The sequence below is a fragment of the Furipterus horrens genome, unplaced genomic scaffold (genome assembly GCF_987537825.1).
Source record: "Furipterus horrens unplaced genomic scaffold, mFurHor1.1.pri manual_scaffold_6, whole genome shotgun sequence".
NCBI classification, from domain to species: domain Eukaryota; kingdom Metazoa; phylum Chordata; class Mammalia; order Chiroptera; family Furipteridae; genus Furipterus; species Furipterus horrens.
In genome coordinates, this window is record NW_028327176.1 from 32,553,730 (window position 1) to 32,577,947 (window position 24,218).

The 24,218-nt window shown below is 35.8% G+C and overlaps 1 pseudogene; it reads left to right on the forward strand.

The window, feature by feature from the left end:
- The first annotated feature begins 354 nt into the window (after positions 1–354).
- On the forward strand, positions 355–20,765 carry LOC150005947 (WD repeat domain phosphoinositide-interacting protein 2-like; annotated as a pseudogene).
- The last annotated feature ends 3,453 nt before the right edge of the window (positions 20,766–24,218 follow it).

Consider the following 24,218-nt stretch of genomic DNA (forward strand, 5'->3'; position numbering starts at 1 on the left):
TAGTATTGCTTAGGATAAATATAAAAATTTTAAATGTCTCAATTTAAAGGAAAAATGAGTAAAACATAGTAGGAAAACACAACAAAAAAGAGTAATACTGACCTCTTGAATGAAATCTCTGTGACTTACTGTCATCTACTATTTTTCCAGTAACTTTTCAGTTTTGTTTTCCACTACCCAACCACAGAGATTTTCTCCTCCTAACATGTAAATTGATTTAGCATCCCTGAAACATAGTATTTTATTCCATATGAGGTTGCCATGGGGTAGCAGGGCAGTGAGAAGAAGGGGAACTAGTTCAAGGATAAGTATTATATGATAGAAAGACAGCAGAAACAGGAGTCAAGGTCAAAGATGGAGGGAAATAATTGGAGTATCAAGCTCATAAGACACGCCAAGGATGCACACCAAAATCAGGATGTGCATTTGGCAATCAAGGAGGTCAAAACTGAATTGTGGTATGTGGAATCAGGTATAGTTGGGGCCCAATATAATTATTCACAATCTTAATCTGTGAATGCTTGGAATGAAGAACAAGTAAGGCTAACACTTTCAAGACTCCTAATGTTTTCCATATTTATGATTTTGCCTTGCTATACTCTCAACCTGAACTTTCAAATTTCCTAATATTTAACTTTCTGATTCTTACCTGTTTTTTGAAGTATATTTTATTGATTATATTGTTACAATAGTTCCATTTTTTCCCTTTTCTTCCCTCCGCCCAGCACCCCACCTCCCCCAGCAATCCCCCCCCACAAGTCCATGCCCACGGGCCGTATATACAAGCTCTCCCGCTTCACCCTTTCATATATTCTTCTTTTTAAAAAAATAAATAATTAATTAATTAATTAATTAATTTAACAATAAAAAATAACAATCCCTCCCTCTCAGACTTAAGACCCTTTATAATCTTATAAAGGACAATGGGCGAAGGTCTCAAGCTGCTTCAAGCTGGACATGGTCATCATCCTACCTACCCGTGGGTCCAGAAATCCCTAATAAGAGTGAGGGTGTGGAGGGGAGGGTGGCCTTCCCACATGGGGAAGGATCGTGCAGATTCCAGGTCAGTTGGCTGTCCCCGGACAACGGCGTGCTTGGTTTAACAGGCTGGCATCCTTGTTGTATTCTGGGGGCTACAGGTTTGGCAAAAGCGTTAAAAGATATCATTCAATCCATAACCACTAGATGACAAAAGGCAGGTATTAATTTTTCAATGTCCCACATTAGGGAAAAGAAGGGCTTCTTTGGAGGAAGGTGTGCCAGGCTCATCTCACCTGTCCAAAACACTTTTGCCCATTATACTTAGTTTGGGCTGAGGGAAATATTTTAGGTTTCCCGCCTCTCAGATCTCTGGGCTCTTTCTGTCCAAGCCATTAGGACAGAAAAGAAAAACCAGTTTTAAAGTGAAGCCCATAGACCACCCCATTTTTCACCAACCCAGCCACTTAGTTCAGCCAAACCATTGAGTCTCAGGAGGCAGCAATGCAGACAGGATTAAGTGAGGCCTATATGTACAGACAGACACTCAGGTAATGAGATCATAGGCTTATGCCCTTTGAAAACAGAAAACAAATGTTAATTTCTGTAACATAACCCACAAACAAGTCTCTAAATCTGTAGGACTGTCTTATTGGAAGACATTCAGTTACAAGGCATTTGACATTCTTCTTGCCTGTAAATTAAACATCTTGGATGATACCACAGACATAGTTTAACTTTCAAGTGAAAACAAATTTTAAATGAAAAGAAACTTTAAAGACAGTTAACTTCACTACTTTATAGTCTACCACTGAGCATTGTGATTTTCCTTGAATCACGATTTTTCTCCCTAAGATTACACTCCTTGTCATTAAAGGGACTGGATTAAGCCCATTTTTAATTTATCCTGTTCATTTGCATAAACACAACAAGAGCGGCAAATGATCACTTATGATCTTTAGTTCTGCCTTGCTGGAACTTACGCAAGGAACATTTAGGGTGACCTTCAGTCAGCCCTTCAGGGCACAGAAGCTGAGTCACATACCTGGCATTCAGCCTTGCCTGTCCTTCTAATATTCACTGAACTTGCATTTCCATTCTTTATATTTTCATTTTTTCCCCCACTAAAAATTTTTTTGTTTGTTTTTCCATTACAGTTGTCTCACTTTTTCCCCCCTTTTGCTTCACTGCACCCTGCCTCCCTTCTCCCACATTCAGTCCCCACCCAGTTGTCCATGTCCGTGGGTCATTTATACATGTTCTTTGACTAGAACCTTCCTGTTCTTACCCCCTTATCTCCCTCCCATCTCCCCCCTTGTTACTGTTAGTTTTTTCCTTGTTTACATACCTCTGGTTCAATTTTGCTCATTTGTTTGTGTTGTTCATTAGTTTCCTGTAGTAGGTGATAGCATATGGTATTTTTCTTTCATTTCCTGGCTTATTTCGCTAAGCATAATCCTCTCTAGTTCCATCCATGTTGTTGCAAATGATAGAAGGTCCTTCTTTCTTTCTGCTACATAGTACTCCATTGTGTAAATGTACCACAGTTTTTTGATCCACTCATCTACAGATGGGCACTTACGTTGTTTTCAGCACTTGGCTATTGTAAATAGTGCTGCTATGAACATAAGGATGCATAGGTTCTTTTGAATTGGTGTTTCAGGATATTTTGGATATAATCCTAGCAATGGAATTGCTGGTTCAAAAGGCAGTTCCATTTTTTGTTTTCTGAGGAAATTCCAAACTGTTTTCCATAGTGCCTGCACCAGTCTGCATTCCCACCGGCAGTGCACTAAGGTTCTCTTTTCTCTGCATCCTCACCAGTACTTGTTGTTTGTTGATTTGTTGATGATGGCCATTCTGACTGGTGTGAGGTGGTATCTCATTGTGGTTTTAATTTGCATCTCTCTGATGGCTAGTGATGTTGAGCATTCTTTCATATGCCTATGGACCCTCTGTATGTCCTCTTTGGAGAAGTGTTTGTTTAGGTCCTTTGCCCATTTTTTAATTGGGTTGTCTGTGTTCTTGATGTTGAGTTTTATAAGTTCTTTATATATTTTAGAGATCAATCCCTTGTCTGAGATATCATTGGCAAATATATTTTCCCGTATGGTTGGTTTCCTTTTCATCTTGTTGATGTTTTCTTTTGCTGAGCAGAAACTCTTTAGTTTGATGTAGTCCCATTTGTTTATTCTTTCCTTTATTTCCCTTGCCTTAGGAGATATATCAGTGAAAATGCTGCTACATGGTATATCTGAAATTTTCCTGCCTATTTTTTCCTCTAGGACTTTTATGGTGCCACAGCTTACATTTAAGTCTTTGATCCATCTTGAGTTTATTCTGGTGTATGGGGTAAGTTGGTGGTCTAGTTTCATTTTTTTGCATGTCCCTATCCAGTTCTCCCAACACCATTTGTTGAAGAGGCTTCTTACCTGGTTTTGATGCTCAATTCAACACCTACTTTTTCTAATGATTCTTATTTGATAAGCCCAGCTGGAGTTTATACTTTTCTTCTTTGAAATATTACAGCACTTGTTAGCATATCTAATCATGTGACCTACTCATATTAGCATGTTCTGCTTCATATCACAGTGATTTACATACATGCTTTATGTGCACCACTTTGGAAGCTCTTTAAGAAGGACAACAGTGACATACACATAAATCCAATATTATCCTTGTAATACAGGCTTATTTTGTTCCAGGACTGTAATGAAATAGTTTGCTTATCCTGTGCTTAATATTGATGAAATTTGTTTAATATGTAAACAGAAGTCAAAAACATTTCTTATGGTGTTTTGAAGGTCAGAGAAATTATTGTAAATAAAAGAACTAGTTTGGGGGACAGATATTTTTGCTGGTGCTTTTCAATGAATGCTATTGATCAGGAAGTTGCAATAAAGACATCAAATTGCCTTTACTCTTCTAAGGAAGGGATATGTATGCATATTTTATGGATAAATAATTTTGAGACCACTACTGTGTATATGAGGTTTGTCATGTAGCTATTTTAAACCAAGTGGTCTAATAAAGTCCTCTTATCTAAAACATAAGATCTATGTTATTTTGCATTTCCAGAGCCACAAGTAGTTGGACAGGTAGAAATATATAAACACACACACACACACACACACACACACACACACACACCAGGAATGTAGCTATATAGGGTTCAGTAGGAATATACTTACATTCATATAGTGTTACATCATTTTGTCTTCTTAATAATAAAAAGTTTGATCTTTATATTTAACATTCCCCTTGCGGAAATCTTAGAAAACTCACTCTTATTATAATGAGTTTCAAGATGTTAGCCTTCCATTTTAGCTATCATAAGACATAATTCCTGATCCATATAATTAGACTCAAATGTACGGTGATGGAAGGAGATTTGACTTTGGGTGGTAAATGCACAATACAATATACAGATAATGCACTATAGAACCCATATAATATTGTTAACTAATTTCACCTCAATAATTAAACTTAAAAAAAAATTAAAAATATATTAAAATTGAAAATATACTTCAAGTTTCATGAATTCTCTTTCAGAAAAAGAATAAAATTTTTTTGGACTAAAATTACATTTTTGCAAACATCAACATTCATAAAGTCTGGGACAATTTTAAAGTAAATATCCAATATAATTGCTGCTGATATTGCACTAAAAGTTTCTTACTCATTCATATTGACCCAATCTTTGGTTTAATCTTTCAATTAAAAATTAAGCACATATCAATTTATCTACTATAGCTAACCATAGGAAAATTGAAAGTATAAAGATTGTTTCTTCCTTACTCTAAATTACCTTATAATATATTATGTACATGATAAAAGAATGCGAAAATTAAATTAAATCAGATATAATTAACATGTCAGTAAAACATTACATCTAAATTTATGCTAAAATGGCAAATGAATAATATAAAAAATACATATCATGCATTACAGAATCAAAATCAAAATATCAATATGGGTTGTATATACAAGTCAATTTTAGTATCTTTTAAATAAACAATTTATTTATTTATAAAATATGGTTCTGAAAAGTACATGAAAAGCTTTTAAATCCTTTGATAAATTCAATTATTTTTGTCAATATAAAAAATAGCTTTACTAACTTTATACAGTAAAAAATATTTCTAGCTCACAAACAAATCATCCTTGCAGATTTTAACTTACTGATACTTTTCACATTAACCTTGCTCATTCTACTTTTTAACTAATAAATATTTAAAATATAAAATATTTAATACCTCTTAACTAGAGTAACTTTCTGTTTTCACTGCTTGTTATGTTTTCCCTCTCCAATCTACCCTGGTGTCAAATTCAAATTTTTACAGTATACTTCTGACAATGTCAAAAGAAATCTCAATGACTTTTCTCTGCTTATGAATAAAATGCAAATGCCTTAGTCTGGCAATATAATTAGAGCCTACTTTCCTGAAATTTTCATTGTCCTACTCTATTTTTTACATATGTCCCATGTTTTCCCAATTTTTGTTCAGGTTTTCTCCCCGCCTGAAAATTCTACCTGCTTTACACTTCCATACAATCATTTAAAAAATGTCCAAGCCTTTATCTTATTCCTTAAAAGATGTTTTAAATGCTTGTTTATGTAGATTTGTCACTGACTTAATCCAGCTTACATCACACTCTTCTGAAATCTGGCTGTAGACTTTTTAAGGTGGTATATTTCTATGGAGCAGCAGCAGTTCTAAGGAGCCAAAGAAGATAGAGGTTATTTTCCTTCATTTTAGAACCTATAACAGAGTTCCCACACACATAGACATCATATATGGGTATCTTATGTGGACCAAACATTTCTTCTGTGAACATTATGTAGCAGCATAATAACATATCATTTTATTCTTCTTTTCTGTAATAATATTCTCTTAACTTTGATACTGCCTTCATGAAAAAAATTTCAGTATTCCTAAGCTGGTAGCCTATGGAAATACATGTCAATACTTTATAAGCAATACACATAGAATTGGCATTGAAAGCAACATTTGAAAATGTGAGCATATATTATGTATAAATATTTTTAAGCTTGCCTCAAAAACCATTATGATGAATAAGCATAAATCACTGTATGTTCACAACATATTCAAATAAATCATTATCATCTGAAGTAATTAAGGATAGGACAATTTTAATTATATCTTTTGAAAGAAATGTGTTGTTAGGTGATCCATCATTTTGTAAAATTTGAAGTGAGGGATCTCAACAGTCAAGGGCTTAATTTTCATCATTGTTGCAAAAAAAGGAATTAGGTATTCCCAACCCAAGGATCCAGAACTCTCTCCTTCCCTAACAAATCATCGAAAACTGATTTTAATAAAAATGTGTCACAGTTTTGGTTCTACTTAGACCTTAATGTACACAGAATTTTCCCTCTAAAGTAAAGATAGTTTCAAAAATTGTTTTTCTTTATTTTTTAAATATTTTATGTATTTTGTGCTTTTATGCCCAAAATATCTTCACAAAACCTCTTACTAAAAATACAAGTTTTATGACATTAAAATATGGATCATTGAGGCATCTCTTTATAACTATACCCTGTGTATTTTCATGAAGTTGCTCATCTTAACCTGTCTGTAATTCTCCTTCCTTAATTTCTGTCTGTTTCAAGCATAATCATTCTTTACAAATATACATAGCTAAAGTAGTCTTTGTATAACTCTATGAGACTGTAGAGCACTTACTAGCAGTGTTCCTTTGAACAAGTCACTTAAAGTAAGTTTCTTCATTTTTAAAATAGGCAATAAGGCAAGTTGTGAGAAATAAAGTGTGTTAAGTACATATTAGTAGGTCTGGTATGTTCCTACAGGCTGAGGAAATTAATAATTCTTTCTCCTTTGTCTGGCAGTGAAAGAGAATCCTTGGCCAGCCTAATAACCTTCATTTTTCACATCTTCCAAGGCTCATAGGATGGTCTATTCTAGAGCTTTTGTAATGGAGAGTCAAGTACAAAGAAGGACTGCAGGAAGCACACTTGTACAGGGGCTAGAAGAATGGGACAGGCTTGAAGGCTTCGGTGTGAGAGTAGCCATTGTATGTAAAGTCATTGAAAAGGAGGGAACATAGAGTGCATTTAGGGAGTTTGATTGTGGTTGGTCTTCTTCAAGGTATTTGAAAAAGCCAAGAGATAAGTTATTTCAAAATTGCTTTTGATAGAGGAGTCAAACCGAAAGAGCTCCCAATGGCTAAAACTGAAATAATTTAAGGAACAAAATGAATAATGATAACACTAAATTATAACTCTCAAAATGCTAACAATAGATGGAGGTCAGAGGTTTGAGGGCAGCAGCCAGTCAGTGAATGCCTTTGCTAACCCCCCAAGGTCATGGTGAGGACATTGAGTTTCCAGTGCAGTGCCAGGTTGCACTTCTGCAGGGCATGGGTCTACACTGCCTGGGTAACCAAGGCATGCCTTGTGGACAATCCACTCCTTGTGTGGATGCTCTGCCCCTGGCTACAGATGCTCTTCCCTTCCCACTGAAGCCTCTCTTGATGGCACTGCCTGCAAGGCTGTGTGGGGTTTCCAGGGTTCCCTTGCTTAAGTCTTTGGTTCCATTGCTCTCTGTTCATGGGCCCCAAGTGTGGGCAACTCACTGCATGTGGGGAATAGAGCATGGGGGTTGCAGAGTTGATGGAGCACCAGGGGAGTTTCTCCCATTGGCCAAGATGGTGGCAGGGAAAGGTTCTTACAGTGACTGTGCCTGAAAGGCCTTCTCCCCTACCCTTCCAGTATCAGATTTGGGGTTGGGGAGTGGGATCAGGGGAATGCAGGCACATGCTCCATAAAAGTCAAAATGGCCCAGAGGGAAACTCTGCACCAAAGAGACCTGTCAATCTAGCCTGGGAAAAGAAGAGATTGGTTGGGAAGTGGACCCACCCAAATTGCAGGAAAATTTGGGAAGTTGATTAGTCATTTTGAGAAAGCACTTGGTATGTTCCGCATCCAAACTAGTGTAGTCCCAGAGGAACAAAGAAACTCTCTCTTGTTGTCTCTTACTCATCACTTTTGTGAGTGACCTGGACTCACGTGGTCTTCTGTCAGCGGGCCACGTGGTCTTGGCCCATGGCTTCCAGGAAGGAGTCTCTCTCTCTCTCTCTCTCTTTCTCTCTCTCCCTTTCTCTTGCCAGCCTGATGATGCATTCACTGGGGCATTTGTGCAACATTGCAGCCCTAGCAGCTGTATGGTGCCTGGCCTCATGAGTACACACACAACCTCCAGGAGGGAGCCTGAAATGTACAGCAGCCAGGAACAAGCTAAGCTACCCTGATGACCATGTAAGCAGCCACCTGCAGACTTCAAATGACTGTGCTTTAAATTGGGGCAGGAACCCTTTTACATGGTTTTGCTGAGGAGATAGGCTTTCAGGTAGAGAGTCTGCCATTCTCCCAGATCAGCACAAACTGAATAAAACCTCTTTTTATGTCAGCATTTGCCTCATGAATTTGGCCTTTGTAGTGACAGGCAGACAACCCTTCCCCCCCTTTCTTTTGTTTAGTAACAAGAATAAAACAAAGATTCATGTTTATAGTTTATTAAATAAGTCATTGAATAAATTAGTAAATGGAAGATCTTGTCTTCAATAATTATTGCTGTCTTACAGAAGAATTCCAATTAATAAATAAAGAATGAGGAAAACAATGAACTACTATTAGAACTACAGAGTAGATCTAAAAAAATAATCTGTGGATGGATGCTAAAATTATTGCAAAAATTTGAAGAGAAATTGAATAATTGCATATATTTATTCATTTCAGAGGGAAGAAAACTTTACCATGGAGAAACTCAGCAGATACTCTCTTAATTAAGGGGTCAACATTAATACCAACGGTAGTAAGACAAATGGACATTGATGCACTGAGAAAGGTATATAACTTATATGTTAATTCTTTCTAAAAATGTAAATCCTTAAGCTACTCATTAAAAAATATTAGAAAAAAAACCAAATTGAGAGACATTCCACAAAATAGTTCCCTAGTACTCTCCAAAAGTGTCAAGGTCATGAAAGACAAGTAAAGACCAAACATGTCATAGATTGTAAGATACTAAGCAGACATCATAATGAAATGCATCATGTTGTTCTGGATTTGCTCTTGAAACAGGAAAAGACATTAGTGAAAAAAATTTATATAAACTAAAAAATAAAGTTAATAATTTATTTAATAGTATTAGTTTAGTTAATAGTATTGTACCAATGTTAAGTTTGATAATATAGTTCCTATGTTAAATATGAACATTAGAGGAAACTGTGTGAAGCACATACAGGACCTCCCATACTACTTTTGCAGCTTTTTTATAAGTCTACAAGTATTTCAAAGTAAAAACTTAAAAAATATTTTGGCTGAATAAATTACATTTTTTGGTTACCAAACTGTTCCAGGATAGAAATATGTGGCTGCTATTAATTGCCCCCCTTCATTCTCAGAGGTCCAGGCATATTTACCACGAGGCTACTGAAGCTTAAGCTTTAGGTTGGCCTCCTCACTTGCTTGGGGCTGTCCCAAAGCCCTAAATCAAATTTTGTATTCAGAATTGTGTGTTCCTGTTCTAAAAGAAGGCTCCACGCATATTTTATATGAGTAAGCTTCCAATTCCACAAAACAGGGATCTATCTTTGCCCAACAGTAAGTGACATCCTAACACTGGTTCCAAGCTGTTAGGGAAGGGGAGGAAGTGGAAACCTGGGCTAAAATAGTCCACCCAGTTATAGCACTGAATGTCATATGATGTGGAAAAATATTCAATTTTCAGTATCTAAACTATAACTCACTCAACTAGAGCTGATGTTCAGGTGGTCCCATTTCGTAGAGGAGTCATGACAATTGTCAGCTTAATGATAAGACTGAATGAAAGTGAGAGAGGTGGCAATATGTTCGGGTATTTCTCTAGTATTTGCAGGAACCTCTCCCACCCCCATCAGAGCAGAAAAATAGGGGAGAAAATTGGTTTCGGCAAGTGTAAAAAACAGGAAAGTTGCATTTTGGTGATTGTGCAAGTGGTCCATGCTTCCTTAAGTTCCCAGTATGAAGATTTGAGTAATGGAGCAAATTCTAGACTCTTCTTTGAGAATAGAGCCCCTAATGTTCTTCTTGTCCTGGCCAGCACAGGCATAGAAAATATGAGATTGCGTCTTTAGGAAGACATACCAACATTAAGACTGTATAAACCCTAAATGATTAGGTCACATCCACCAACAGCTAATGCTCAGTTTTTTTTGTTTTTATTATCGATTAACAAAGCACTCACTTGTTTTAGGTGTGGACCTAGCTAACTCAAGGATTTTGTTTTGTTTTGGTTTGGGATTTTTTATTCTTTGAGGGGTTTTTGTATATAATAATAAAAATGATGATAAGAATAATAATGCAAACATAGATACATATGCACCATTTATAGAGAATGTGGTATAGGTAAGACACCCTTTTAGGGGCTTGTTATTATTAACCTTATTTATTTCAAGTGGCCCTGATTTTTTCTAAGATTTCTCAACATTTAAATCCCTGAAAGGTGAATATGGAGGTAAACAGGGTAGTTTGGGAAGAAATTGGAGGAAGAAATAGAGTAGAATTTTGAGATACCAAGAGGAAATAGTAAAGTCATAACTGGGAGAAAAGGAGAGATTATATCAATTTGGGGGTATTTTTTCTATATTTTGTAATTTATTTTATTACTCTAGATAGGATACAAACTTATTAAAGAAAATAGTAAAATCTAGACACGAGCATGTATTAAACTTGCCAACAGTTGACCATGAAGCAAGAGAATCTGCAATAATATTGATAAAAAAAGTTCAAATCCCACTTCCCAAACTCTACTTATTCACAATAGTTAGTTCTGCATATCAAATATATCTGCCAGAAAATTGAGTTCCTCCTTGATGCTTTCCATAATTTGAAATGCAAGATTAGGACCATAAAGTTACTGGGGGTGGTTTTGGTGAAGTGTGTGGTAGGGAATCATCCATTACACAGAGAGTTCCCTGTAAGTGCCTGTGTGCATCCCTTGGCCCCATCATTCCTCTCTCTCTCTCTTCAGACTGAGATTTTGCATGTCAACTTTTAACACAGTCTTTTTGTGTAGTGAAATTATAGGTCCTGACAGGAATTGTTTACTATGAAACTGCAGACAGATACTCATCTCCACCACTGCTAGTAGACACCATGAAGGGTGCTAACCCAGTTAAAACAAAACAGAACAAAAATACCAATGCTATGTACAGTCTCTTCACCAAGCTCTAGCAGAAGTCAAATTTGTAGGGGTCATTACTAAACAGAGCCTACAATCAAGGAAGCCCATAAACAGGTAAAGGGAGATATAATGTTCTCTATGCTCATCATTGGAGCAAGAGCTGCCTGAGATTCTATTGACTAATCTAATATTTGAGGCTCCCAGTTGATGAATATCCTTTAATAGAAACACCCAGCAGAAAGTACTGGGAACTCATATTCATTAGATTATTTTTAATGCTTTAGCTAAGTATGATACATACTGGACATAACAGTGTTTAACAGTCTGTCCAGCCTACTGGGACTTTGCAGTTAGGTAACCAATATTCTCCCAGTCTTGTTATTTTTTCTCTCTCAACAAATTTATACTTATGTATACAAAATATACATCCTTTTCAGCCACTTCCCCTCAGGTAGGGTTAAAATAATGGCAACACGTAATGCTAAAAGTTTCCTAATCATAATTTGAAAAATCATTTTCTATGTATTAATATAAAGATAATAAAGGGAAGTGATTTTTCTATACTCTGCTATGCTGCTAATTACTGTAGGTTGATGCAACTTAACACAGATCAAATATTGTTGCTGCAAAGTGGCAATACCTCACTAAATCCACTTCATAATTATTGATTAATAGACTATTTACCTTAAACAATGTTTAATTCTGTGAAATTCCATAACAACTAAAAAATCTGAATAATCTCTTAAGTGTGTGCAGGAATCAATGACGTTAGAGAAATATAATAAACAAAGCATAATAATATTCAATTTCTCTTTTATTTTTAGAAGCAATGTACTTGAAGCAAATATGGTAATTACAGTATTTGTTTTCCTTTATATATTTTTAAGTTGGATATCCAAAGGGGATTTGAAAAGACATTTTTTGAGCATGAGCATGTTTCTTTGATATCATTTGGATATTCAGTAAATTCTTAGAGTGACTGTGACTTTCCTTTTATATCCAACAGTAGAATACCATGTTGTCTGTAGAGATAAAGGATCAGGTAACATGAATTAGTCCAATGTGCTTCTGATTGGGGGCCTGCACTTTATGATAAATGAAAACTGACTATAAATGCTAATTGTGCAAGACCAGTCATATAAAATAGTCATGGTGATTAGCTTCCTATGTATTGTCATAAATGCTTTGCTGACTAAAATTATCAATCCCTTCTTTATCATAGTTTGTGCAAGTCTGTGTTGTTATACTTTTTAAACCATGTAACTTGTAAAGATATAAATTCTTGTGTATTCAAATGGAAGTTTTATTATTTCTAAGAGGTTTCATTAAATAAACCCTTATCAGATAGCATTTCAATGGAGAAGCTAACTTAATTCCTATCTGGTTCAAGGCAAGGGATAAACAATACATATAAATATTAGTGGGGATTTATTTGTCATATGTGTATCTACCTGTGATGACTGGTTAATTGAAGAAGCACCTTCGTATTTGGTGCAAAAAAGATTTATTTTGACTGGTTCATTATGCTATCAGGTTGTGGACAACCTCCACTTTAAGCCAGAATTCCAACTGGTTTCTCTGTAACTGGACAGGTCAAAATGTCCTCAACACTTAATTGAGGCCCAACACACTACCATGGGAAAGAGAAGGACTAACAAATGGCAAAATATTATGGAGAAATGGAAAGAGCATGGTTTAAAGACAAGAAGAAAAAAAAAAATGGAATCTGGCTTTGTCCTAGCCTAGTTGTTCATCCTTGAGAAAGTCATTTAACTTCTTAGAACCTCAGTTTCCTCTATTGTAAATGGAAATAGCAGGATTATCTTGGAGAATCATTGGGAAGATAAAATGAGACAAGGTTTGGAAAATACCTGAGCGTATCTTAAGAATTCATATAGATACCATCACAGATGTGATTAAGTATCTCCAATCACATGGGTTCCATTTCTCCTTTTTCATGCCACACACAGCTATTTCATTTTTCTTTCTTTGACTTGATTTTACTTCATAAATCTTTCCACCACCTCCCGACAGATGTGCTATTTAATAAAACTAAACCTGTCTAATTCCACCTTATATGACAAATCACACCTAACCTGTCTAAAATCCTTTAACACATAATAGCTTCCCATAAGCTTTTCAAATGAATAAATCCAGACACTAATTGAAAGCAGATCTTGGCTATTTCTCAGAAGAGGAGATTGTTGGTCTCCTTGAAATGAATACTTTTTACTTAGTGCATAAAACAAACAAACAATCAAACAAACAAAAAACTAATAGGAACCAAGTGAGGTATGCAAAGCCATGTTTCTTAAACCTTGGGTTATACATACACTGGTTTTCCAGGCAGAGTTCAGATGCCTGCCAAACAAGCCAGGTCATTATAATAATTAGACTGTTCATATGTGCACTGATATATTATGACAAATTAACAAGGACTGCAAGAGAGCTCATCTTCTCTTCCACGTGTTTTCAGGACAAAAGTTCCTTTAGGCAAAGGAGTTACATGAACCAACACAGAAAATATTCTGTCTATTGGGATAAAATTTGCTTATGTATTCCTTTCCTTTCCTGTAAGGTAAAGGCATAATCCAAAAAAAAAAAAGTTGAATAGTTTATGAGAGTAAAGAATGCCATTAAATATTCTTTAGGCAGTCAATATAGTGTGAATGGGCATATGCATGCAGCTAAAAAGACAATGGTATAGATAATTTTCTCAGAATATTTTCTATTACATTATCTCCACTGTAACCATTTACTATAGAGCCTAAAAAAATGCATTCCTTATTTTCAAAAGGCAAAACTAAGCTGAAACTTCACAATGAAACTAAAATGTCATTTGTAGCTTGATCACTGTTTTTTAAGCCTGTAAAAGAAAATTCTCCATGATTATTCTTAACCATACTTACTAACCAAACATACCATCTTAAGTATTGGTAGAAAGTTAAAATGAATGTGACTTTAAACTTAGGATTCTAATGAGATTTTGTTAAAAATTCACACTCTTCTTAGCCTAGCTACAGATTCGGTCAGTAAATGAATTAATTTTTGGCAATTTTCTGATCTCATTATACTTTTTGTCAGCAGAATGATTTATCAGAATTACAATGCCTAAAGCTGTATATCTTGTGAAATATAATCATGTGAACCAAGACAGTATTATCATTTGACTCGTTCAATATATGATATTTTCATTAGCGGCAGGATATTCATTCCTTCCCATCTACTCAGCAGGGCTATAAATAGAGAGGTCAGCCAACCAAATCACACAATATTGTAAAGGTCAAAATAAAAATACAGTGTATTGTTATAATTTACAGAACACTGCTCACGAAGTATTAATACTCTCGACACTTTATTTATGTACAGAGAAAACAATGAAACATAAAGCAGCATGGAGTGGTCATGTTATTATTGCTGTGATTGCAGAGATAGTATCCAATGAATCTTTGCAGTTAACAGGAACTAAACAAGTAAGAAGGTCTATTTAGTCAATAACAAAATTAAAGATGTACCTCCTCCCATTAGATCAATATAGGATTTTAAAATAAAAAACATAAAATTAAAAATAAAGAAAAGAAGCACACTAGTCAGGACCGAGGAATACTCTATTTACCTGGTTCCAGAAGAAACTAAAATTTATGTTCTAACTGGCAAAGATGGAAGACATTGTCTATAAGAACACCTGATTCAGATCAGACCTAGATGGTTTAATTTTAGCAGGTCAAATTTATTATTCTGCGTAAACAATAAAGAGACAGACTACAGTCTCATGCTAGGGTTTTTTTGTCTTAATTCCTGCTTGAGCTATCAAATTCTTTAGATGACTAGGTTAAAGCAAGAACAAAAACTGCATTCCTCATCTGCACTTAAGTGAATAATGATATTTGTGGTAAGTGTTCATATAACTGTATAAATGAAATGTTAAAACCGAAATCTTGTTTAGAAAATAGAGCTGGATTAAAGACAGCCATATTTAAATCCCTTCACTACTTTTTTTCTTCTTCCCTGATTTGTTATCCAAATTCTAAAATTTGCTGCATTTATTGAAAGACATTTACTGCCAGGTATTATGCAAGGTGATGCAGAAAGCAAGAATTCACAGTTCCCAAATCCACCATTTTCTCTTCCTTCCACAACTACTGTCTCAGTTTAGGTCATTACTTTGTTACCCTGTCTAGGGTAATTTTTTTCTTAAATAGACTACTATCCCTCTAATGAATTCTTCGTACTCTAACCAAAGGGAACTTTTCTAAAATCAAAATATTGTATTGTTTCTTCCCAGTTTTAAACTTTTGTTTGTTTTTCTATTTTTTAAACAGAGTTTAACCCCCTCCACCTGACATTCATGACCCTTCATGACTGAGTCTTTCCACTCTCCTCAGCCCCAACTTCTGTCAGGCTCTACTTCAGTTAAACTAGCAGCAGAAATGGTTTATAATCCCCAGAAACTATTCTTATGGGACTCACATAGGAAATTCCCACATGAAGTCTGCCACATTAGCACTTTTCCTTCTTAAAGGAACAGAAGGGTGTTAATAAATTATAGTTCTTCCATTGAACATCACTAGGCCTTTCTTTTCTAAAGGTACAAAATAGTGTCAAAAATCACTACATTTGTCTCAAGGTAGAATGAATACTTTGCAAAAATCCCCTCAGATCTATTGTCATATGCTGATCTCCCCAATATATTTGCTGAACTTTAAAAAGGGGACAGAGAGGAAGAAAATATGTTTTAGAGGAAAGAAAGGAAAATAAAGGGGGAAGAAGAAGGGAAGAAGGGCAGGAGAAAGTAATGACCTCAGATAATAGAATCTAATAGGATTTTTGCTATGAGATTAGGCTATTGGCATACTTCTGATTCATTATAAGTTTGTAAATTTTGCCCCTAATTTTTAAAATCAAATGCCAGAGCATGCCTTCCATTTTATAAAAGAGTCACCTGGGAATTGCCCTACAGGAAAATTATGTTTACTCTTACCAAAACAAAACAAAAAACTTACCTATCTGCTATCTGCCACCAAACATGCTGATAGGACTTTGTGGACAATTTAAATAAGTCATTTTCTACACAGAACACATATAGCAGACTAGGGATATCTAAACATTGTTTCATTTTTGTACTTTATGTAGAAAATATGACATTTGAAGTCATTTAATTTCTTCTAATCTCTTGATATCCTACAATTTCCATGTCTTTATAATGAAAAGATCAAGAAACAGCATCAGTAGAGGGAGGGGATGCAATCTAAAGTTATGCAAATATCCTAACTACCCCATCTAAGACACCAGCCTATTCTGCTCACATTTTATGTATACTCACTCTCTTTTAGATATCACATACATGTACCTGGAATTGCATAACCATTTATGCTTATAGAAAATCATTTTGTCTGATGAGAAGAGCTGCTTTAGACATGTATTAGAGGGGTGATATTATGCATTCTTCTAATATCACTAACCATTTATGATAATGGAAGATGAATGTAGTACATTTTAAAAGATAGCAATAAAGGAAAGAGTCTTCCTTCAGGTACTAATAAGGATGAACTGTTTTTCTAAAGTTGTTCATTTTCCCACAATAGACTATAAGTATCAGTACTATATTATTAACTGATAACATGTTTTTCTATTCCCTAGCTCTTTGAATAGTGTCTTTCTCATTATAGGTACTTAAATTATAATTATTACATAAAAGAATGAATCATACAACTCATTGTAATGTTTTCTGAATTCATACAATTCATATATTATTTTCTCTCTCCATATATTATATGCTGATCTCCCCAATATATTTACTGAACTTTAAAAAGGAGACAGAGAGGAAGAAAAGATGTTTCAGAGGAAAGAAAGGAAAATAAACGGAGGGAGAGGGAGGGAAGAAGGAAGAAGGGCACTCAAAGCTGAAATTCTAATTTATCAACCAAACCCAGCTCAGATGTTGCTTCTTTTATGAACCCATCCACTGTTCATCATCCCCTCCTATATTCTCTTTTTGTACATAGGTAGGATGTATTGTGCTCATAAAGTTGAATTAGACTGTGTTTCCTTATTTCTAAAACAATTAAAAATAATCCTTTCAATCATTCCCCCCTCGATGTCTAGGGTGACCATTCTACCTAGGTTGTCTAATATAGTGTTTATATATGCCTGTTGTACCCACTGGCCTATTTATAGCACCTCCATTTATTCCAAAACATGTCACTCAACTCTTGTAATTATTGCCAGTTGATGAAATCATAAGCCATCCTACAATGGATGTTCCAGTCCTGCCGGATCACAACTTGATTAATTTGATTTCCACCTCATTCCCTAGGTCTCACAGGGTGTCATTTTAGCCTGCTGTCTTTCTAGACACTGGACCACATACGTCCCATACTTTCTGGCTTAGCTCATTCATCTTTTCTGGTTCCCAACTCTGCTCTAACTCTGGTTCCAGAGATCATTCCACTATTCTGGCTACTTTGCAGAGTCCAGACAGCTAAGCCAGTCTAGACCTCATCTTAAAAAGGAAAAGAGGGCTCAAATAATACATCCCTATCTTCTACCAGGTATTATGTTATCATTTATTTCTTTCCCACTCTGAGGATATTTCCTAGCACAAAGTAAAGTCTCCAAATGTTTACTGAATTAAGTTGTGAAATAATTGTGGTGGGCTGATTGTATTCTCTTTACATGTTGAAGTCCTAATCCCCAGTAGCTGTGAATGTGACTTATGTGGAGATAAGATCTTTACAGAGATATTCAAATTGAAATGAGATCATTAGGCTGTGTCCTAATCCAACAGGACTAGTATCCTCAAGAAAACTGATACAAACTGCAATGTATTTTCTCACATATAAAATGACAATACTACTTCACAGAGTTTGTGTGAGGATTAAATGTGATAATTTATGTGAAATGTTAAGTACAATTCTCAGCATATTCATTAAATGTCAATTAGTTTTGTTATTATTACCACCATCTGAGGTTTCTTTGCATGGACAATAAATTCTTTGCTAATCTGTTCTTATGAGCTCCTTTTAACCTTTTAGCTAAGGTAAAAAAATATCTATTTTCCTGATTACTATGAGAATATTTTCCCTCTTACGTTTAAAAATATTTTAGTTATATTTAATTTCTAAACTTTATTTTCTTATACCTAAACTAATTCCATAGCCATATTTATATGTGGAACGCACTGCAGAAGAATTCAGGTAAGAGGCTTGTTTAATAATTAAAGTATATTAGCTACTAAATAATATGCTCTTAATTGCTTTATACCTTATTTACAGAAAATCTCTTGAAATGAGTGCCTTTGAAGCGTGAACTCCATTCATTATTCAGAATCATTTGATGAAGAAGAGTGGTTTGGATGTATATTAGAGATGTGATATCATGAATTCCTCATATTATTAAGAGTTTATAATGATGTGAGGACAGTGGAATCTAGTCAGGCTTTCTCACCCTGGATACCCAGGCACGGGCTGCTTGAGATAAGAATTAGATTCACCTGCAGAACACACTTGCAGTTATATAAGCATTGATGTCATGTTTTGGCTAGTGGCCAGCTTTGTCTATGTATAATATAAAAGAAATGGAACCCCCATGGGAGTATTAGTGTTCATAGTATTTGTGTGCAGACAGCGAGCAGCGAGGGCTGCGTGCGGAGCTGCAGGAGCATGGCCGGTGGCTGGCTGGTGCTCCAGCGCAAACCCAAGGGCGGAGGGCAAATGTGGTTGCTATAATGTCTGCAATAAAGGAACTGTCAGAGATTCCAACCTTGCCTCCCATATTTTATCAGATTACTGGACAAAAGGGAATCTGCATTCATTGCTACAACAATGATATCAGTAGAAGACAACTAAATGTATTTTAAGGAGTGCAATAAAAAACAGATAATATCTTGCTTCGGGTATTAATATGGATGACCTATTTTGCTTAAATTAAAATACAGAAGTGTATCTTGGAATTTAAAAAATCATGTGAATGCTTTAATGAGAATTATATCACCTTTCTGGAATTTAGAATCCAGAAGGAAAATATAAAAAATAAATTGTACCAAACAGGAGCAGGGTCAGGATTAGGCGGTGATTGATCCAGGGCAGTGAGTGGCCCAGTGCTGACCCTGAACATAGGTGACCCCAGCCCACCACATGAGCCTCCTAGCCAGGCCTTCTCACACATTGCGTGCCCACCATCAAACCTGGCCAGGCAGAGCAGTGAAGCTGATGCCAGCCAGCTGCTCTTCACCAGCCTCAACCAGGACATCACCGAAAGAGGCACCAAGAACAGCTCATCTCCATCAGGTTGCTCTTAATGGTCCCTGGATGTCGGCTGAAGCCCATTTATAAACTTTTCTACATTTCTGCTGTGGATAAGCTGGAACAGATCCATGAAGGCACTGATACTGAAGACGTGTACACTGCAGAATGATTGTTCTCAAGCAGCTTGGTGGCCATCATTGACCTCAAAGCTCCTAGAAAGCTAAAAGTTTGACACTTAAGAAAGGAACTGAGATCGTCAACTACAGCTACTCCAACATGTTACTGGCTGTCACATTGAACGGGCAGAGGCTCAGGGTATGCCTGCAAGAGTCTCTGTATATACACAACATTTGGGACATGTAGGACTGCCCACGGAGACCCCCAAAACCTGCCAGGTAAATGAACTGTGAGAAGAGAGCTCTGTTTTTCAGGGTCTGCATTTTAAAGATAGCCATGGCCTGTGTCCATCAACAATGATGACTAACTACTACCTGGCCTGCACCAGCGGTGCCACCATCCAAGAGGTGCAGGTCTTTGCCACCGCTAACTTAAGACCTGCCACCATGATCCCAGATCACCACAGCCCTTTAGCCATACTGACTGACTTCTGAGGCCAGTGGGACCAAGCTCGCCACTGCTTCAGAGAAGGGGACTGTGGTTAGGGTATATCCCATTCCAGAGGGGCAGAAATTCTTTGAGTTCCAGAGAGGAGTTAAGAGGCATGTGAGCATCTGCCCCTGGCCTTCAGCATGGATGGTGTGTTCCTCTCCACCCCCAGCAACACTGAGACTGAGTACATATTCAAATTCGAAACTGAAGGAAAAACCTCAGGAGGAGTCCCCTGCCTGGACTGGATGCTCTGGGATGGTGCTCATGCCTTCCACCAGCTATTTGCCCTCCCAAGTAGCAGAAATGTTCACCCAAGGCAGAGCCTTTGCCACACTCTGCCTGACATTCTGTGACCACAAAAACATCTGTGCCTAGCCACAATTCAAAAGATTCCCAGACTTCTGGTGGGAGTTTCCTGAAGATACTTGCACAACCTGAACCCCCAGAAAGGGGGCAGCACCCCCTAATGGAGCAGTACAAATTGGATTGCAGTATGGAGACAACCAATGAAATCTTAGACTCCACCTCTCACGACTGCCCCCTAGTAGCTCCAACGTACAGCACAGCTGTAGCCAAATGTACTCGGTTGCTTGCATCTCCTACAAGACCTGCCTACACAGACAAGCTGGGTGCAGTGAGCGCCTCTTATCTGAAAGAGGAAACTAGGGCACTGCAGCTGGAATAGGACAGTGAGCATCCTCCCATGATTCTTTGGAGTGACTAAACTTGACTTGTGAACTCTGTCCCCCAAAACAGAATACTGGTTGACAGAGGACTTTGTGTTATGCTTCTATACACTTTAGCCTGTGCTGTGGGAAAGAATGGCAGAGACTATAAAAAGAGAAAACAAAAATGAAGCTGTAGCCTCATTCCCTACTGTTGAGAAATACATGGTTTTCACTTCAGTGGTGAAACAAAACAAAACAAAGAACTGTACCTTTAGAAACAGCCATTATGATGGCATTATGTACAACTAAGAGTATTATAGTGATCTAAAACTTTCAATTTGACATTTATTTCTATTAAGCAATTTATTATTATTATATTAAGGAATTTCTTTAACGTGGCAATAGTTTTTTGGAAATTTTGCTTTTAAGCTAATAGATTCTACTTATATTAAAGTAATCATAGTCTTGTTTTACCAAGACAAGTTTTACTTAAAATTGTGGCCATTGGACTTTGGGGAGATAGCTCGAGACACGAGATGCAGAAATGTGGTACCAATGCTACTTGATTGAATCAAAGACATGGATTCTTACCTCTACCATCACTGCTTGTTTCAGGAAAGTAGCATAAGTACTTTGTGTCTCAGTTTCCCTGTTTATATATAAGGAGAGTAATATCTGCCTTTCTTATATCAAGATTGTTGTGATATATGAGATAATGTGTGTAATATACATGAAATATTTTAGTTTAATGTTGGTAAATATAGCTTATCAGAGCAAAATCAAGTTTTGGTCTGAATATACTCCATGCCGACCAAACTCTCTGCTGTTTTGTTGTATGAATGGAAGACAGGAAATGAGGGTAAGGATTTTGTTACATAAAGTTATTATTAGAAGCTGTTATTTTATAATGCCTAACTGGCAATTGTTGCGGTTAATTTAATGGAGGGGCCTTTGGTTTTCTCAGATGATGAACTATTTGGTACTACTAGAGTCGTTGTGTGTATTAAGCAGTTTATTTATATTTTATGTTGAAATAACAAACTAGGGCCTATATTGATCTCTATAGATAAAAAGTATTGAAATTCCATTAATAGGATTATTCTCACTGATGAACTCATGTTCTAAACATTATGAACTTCTCTTCTGTGTTTAGACTCTAGTGATTTGGAACAAATAATATTATAAGAGCATGACTCTCTGCTTACCCTTAAGGTGGCTTGGAAATGAGGAATAGAAAAATAAAACTTTTAACTTGTACAGTGGATTAGAAATGAAACCTGACCTCCATCATGTCTCACTTGCCTCATTTGTTAAAGAAGGTAGCAATATTTCCTTCTCTCACTAGGTGTCACACAAATTAGCTTGATAATGATCACAGCATGCTGTGGAAATTCAAAGAACTCTGTAGGTTTCTTATGAATACAGCTCTGGAGCCAGAACAGGGTTGGTCCATTTTAAAGATTCGTGAACACTGGAATCCATTTACAGTCTACATTAAGATAGCTCATAAGTATAGTTGGGACAATTAAAACTATTTTAAGATGTTCTTGAAAAACTGTGAATGTTTATGACTTTTAGGGACTCAGAATTTTTTCAAACATTTTAACCACTTGTTTGTGTGACAGTAAAGGCAACAGTTAAACTCTAATATATATTTGGGGTTTAAACCCACCTCCATCTCTTCAAGTAAGCATGAGGACCAGAGTACCAATCAAAGTGTAATAAAGTAATTCATTAAATTAATTTTTAGGCAAGAAATAACCTTTCTTTCTCACTATTACTTTGTTACATACATTATAAATTTATTTAATGTTAGAATCCCTGTACAAAGAACACCAGGAAATGTGTTGGTCATTAAAGTGCTAAGTTCAGTAAATCGGCCAAGTAAGGGAGAATGCTGTTTTCTCAGGGTCTGAGTGATGTCTCAAAGGACAAGAAACATCAAGGGTGCTTAGAGCACTGAATTAGTCAAGGTTTGCCTGGAGTTAGTCAAGGCTGATTTTAGTAAATGGAGTATTGGGTGGGGCTTGGTGAAGATTTGCAAATTTCCAAAACAGTTATCATCTTCTCTTTAAAAATTGTAAATTTTGAAATATGAAACACTAACATGGAGAGTTAGTGTTGCTCTGACATTTCTGTAACACTGGATCTGAAAGCTGGTTTTAAAGTAACTTGTGCTTAGGTTCTTTGTGCTGCATATTATGGTTTATGTATAAATAACCATTCTCTTGGCCTAAGATAAGGTAGAGGCTAAGTACATAGTGCTGAAGGAAGGTGTTCCATACCTGTTAATGATAACACTGAGTGGCTCTCAATGATTTCTTATATTAACTCACCATTATTAGAATGAAGGAGAGTTGAATTCTCTGTTGAAGTATGACACAAAATAATTTCTAAACATATCCTTGGTGATTAACCTGGGAAAAAGAATATTATTTGAACAGAATTTATTTTATGTAGTAAACTATGGATGTCACCAGTTGACAAAATTATTTAAATCTATAGACAAATTATTTTTGTTGATGTAGTTGATAGTTAAAATATTTTCTCAACTTCTCATTTATTAGTTTTCTTTCCTTTATTATAGGGTTGGCAAAGAAAATGAGTATATATATATTTTTAGAGTAAGTTTTTAGTTAATTAAAATCTAGAGAATGGTATATAAACCTGAATATACTTGGTATCTTTTTTTAAGTGAAAGGATATATTTTGTTACCCATTGGCCATCCAAGAACCTTAAAGTTAAGTTAATTACTAAAAGACATCTCAGTTGTCTTATTGTTCTGAATTTGGGACGCTAAATAGGTACAGGTCATATTTTGTAAAGCACCACATTACGTAGTAGCTTGATTATTAGGAATTTAATTTTTTTTCAAAATAAGGAACTGTTTTAAGAAATCATTTAAAAGTGTATCAAAGCAGAGAGAGATAACACACTGTTTTGGTGGGGGGAAAAATCCCCCTCTCTTATCAGTTTGGTATTAACTCTGTCTAAATGCTATAGACAATTCTCTAATGAAACCATCCAGACCTGAGGGTTACTTTGTGGGAAATATTTTAATTATGAATTTCATTATTTTATTTTTTTACAGAAGCAAAAGATCATTTTCATTTATTTTCTTCTTTAACAGATATCAGTTACAAAACTAATTTACTTGCTATATACAAGTATATGGAAATTTAGATAGTTTATTTGCCATAGGGAGAGAGCAAAGATGGGCCAATGTGTTAATAGAAAAATATGGTTAGCAAATTCATTAACTGGTGACCTGTTTACTGCCTTATCATTAGCCTCAGTCTATTCTAGAAACATATTTGTACACATAGTTTCTAGATACACAGTTCTATTCAAGTTTTTCTATCTTGTCTTGAACCAGTTTTGTAAAGTTGTATTTTTCAAGGAATTTGACTATTTTACAAAAGTTATTGTGTTAATATAATATTTTCCCAGTATTTACTGTCCCTTTAATGTCTTTGGGATAAATAATGATACCTCTTTCATTCCTGAT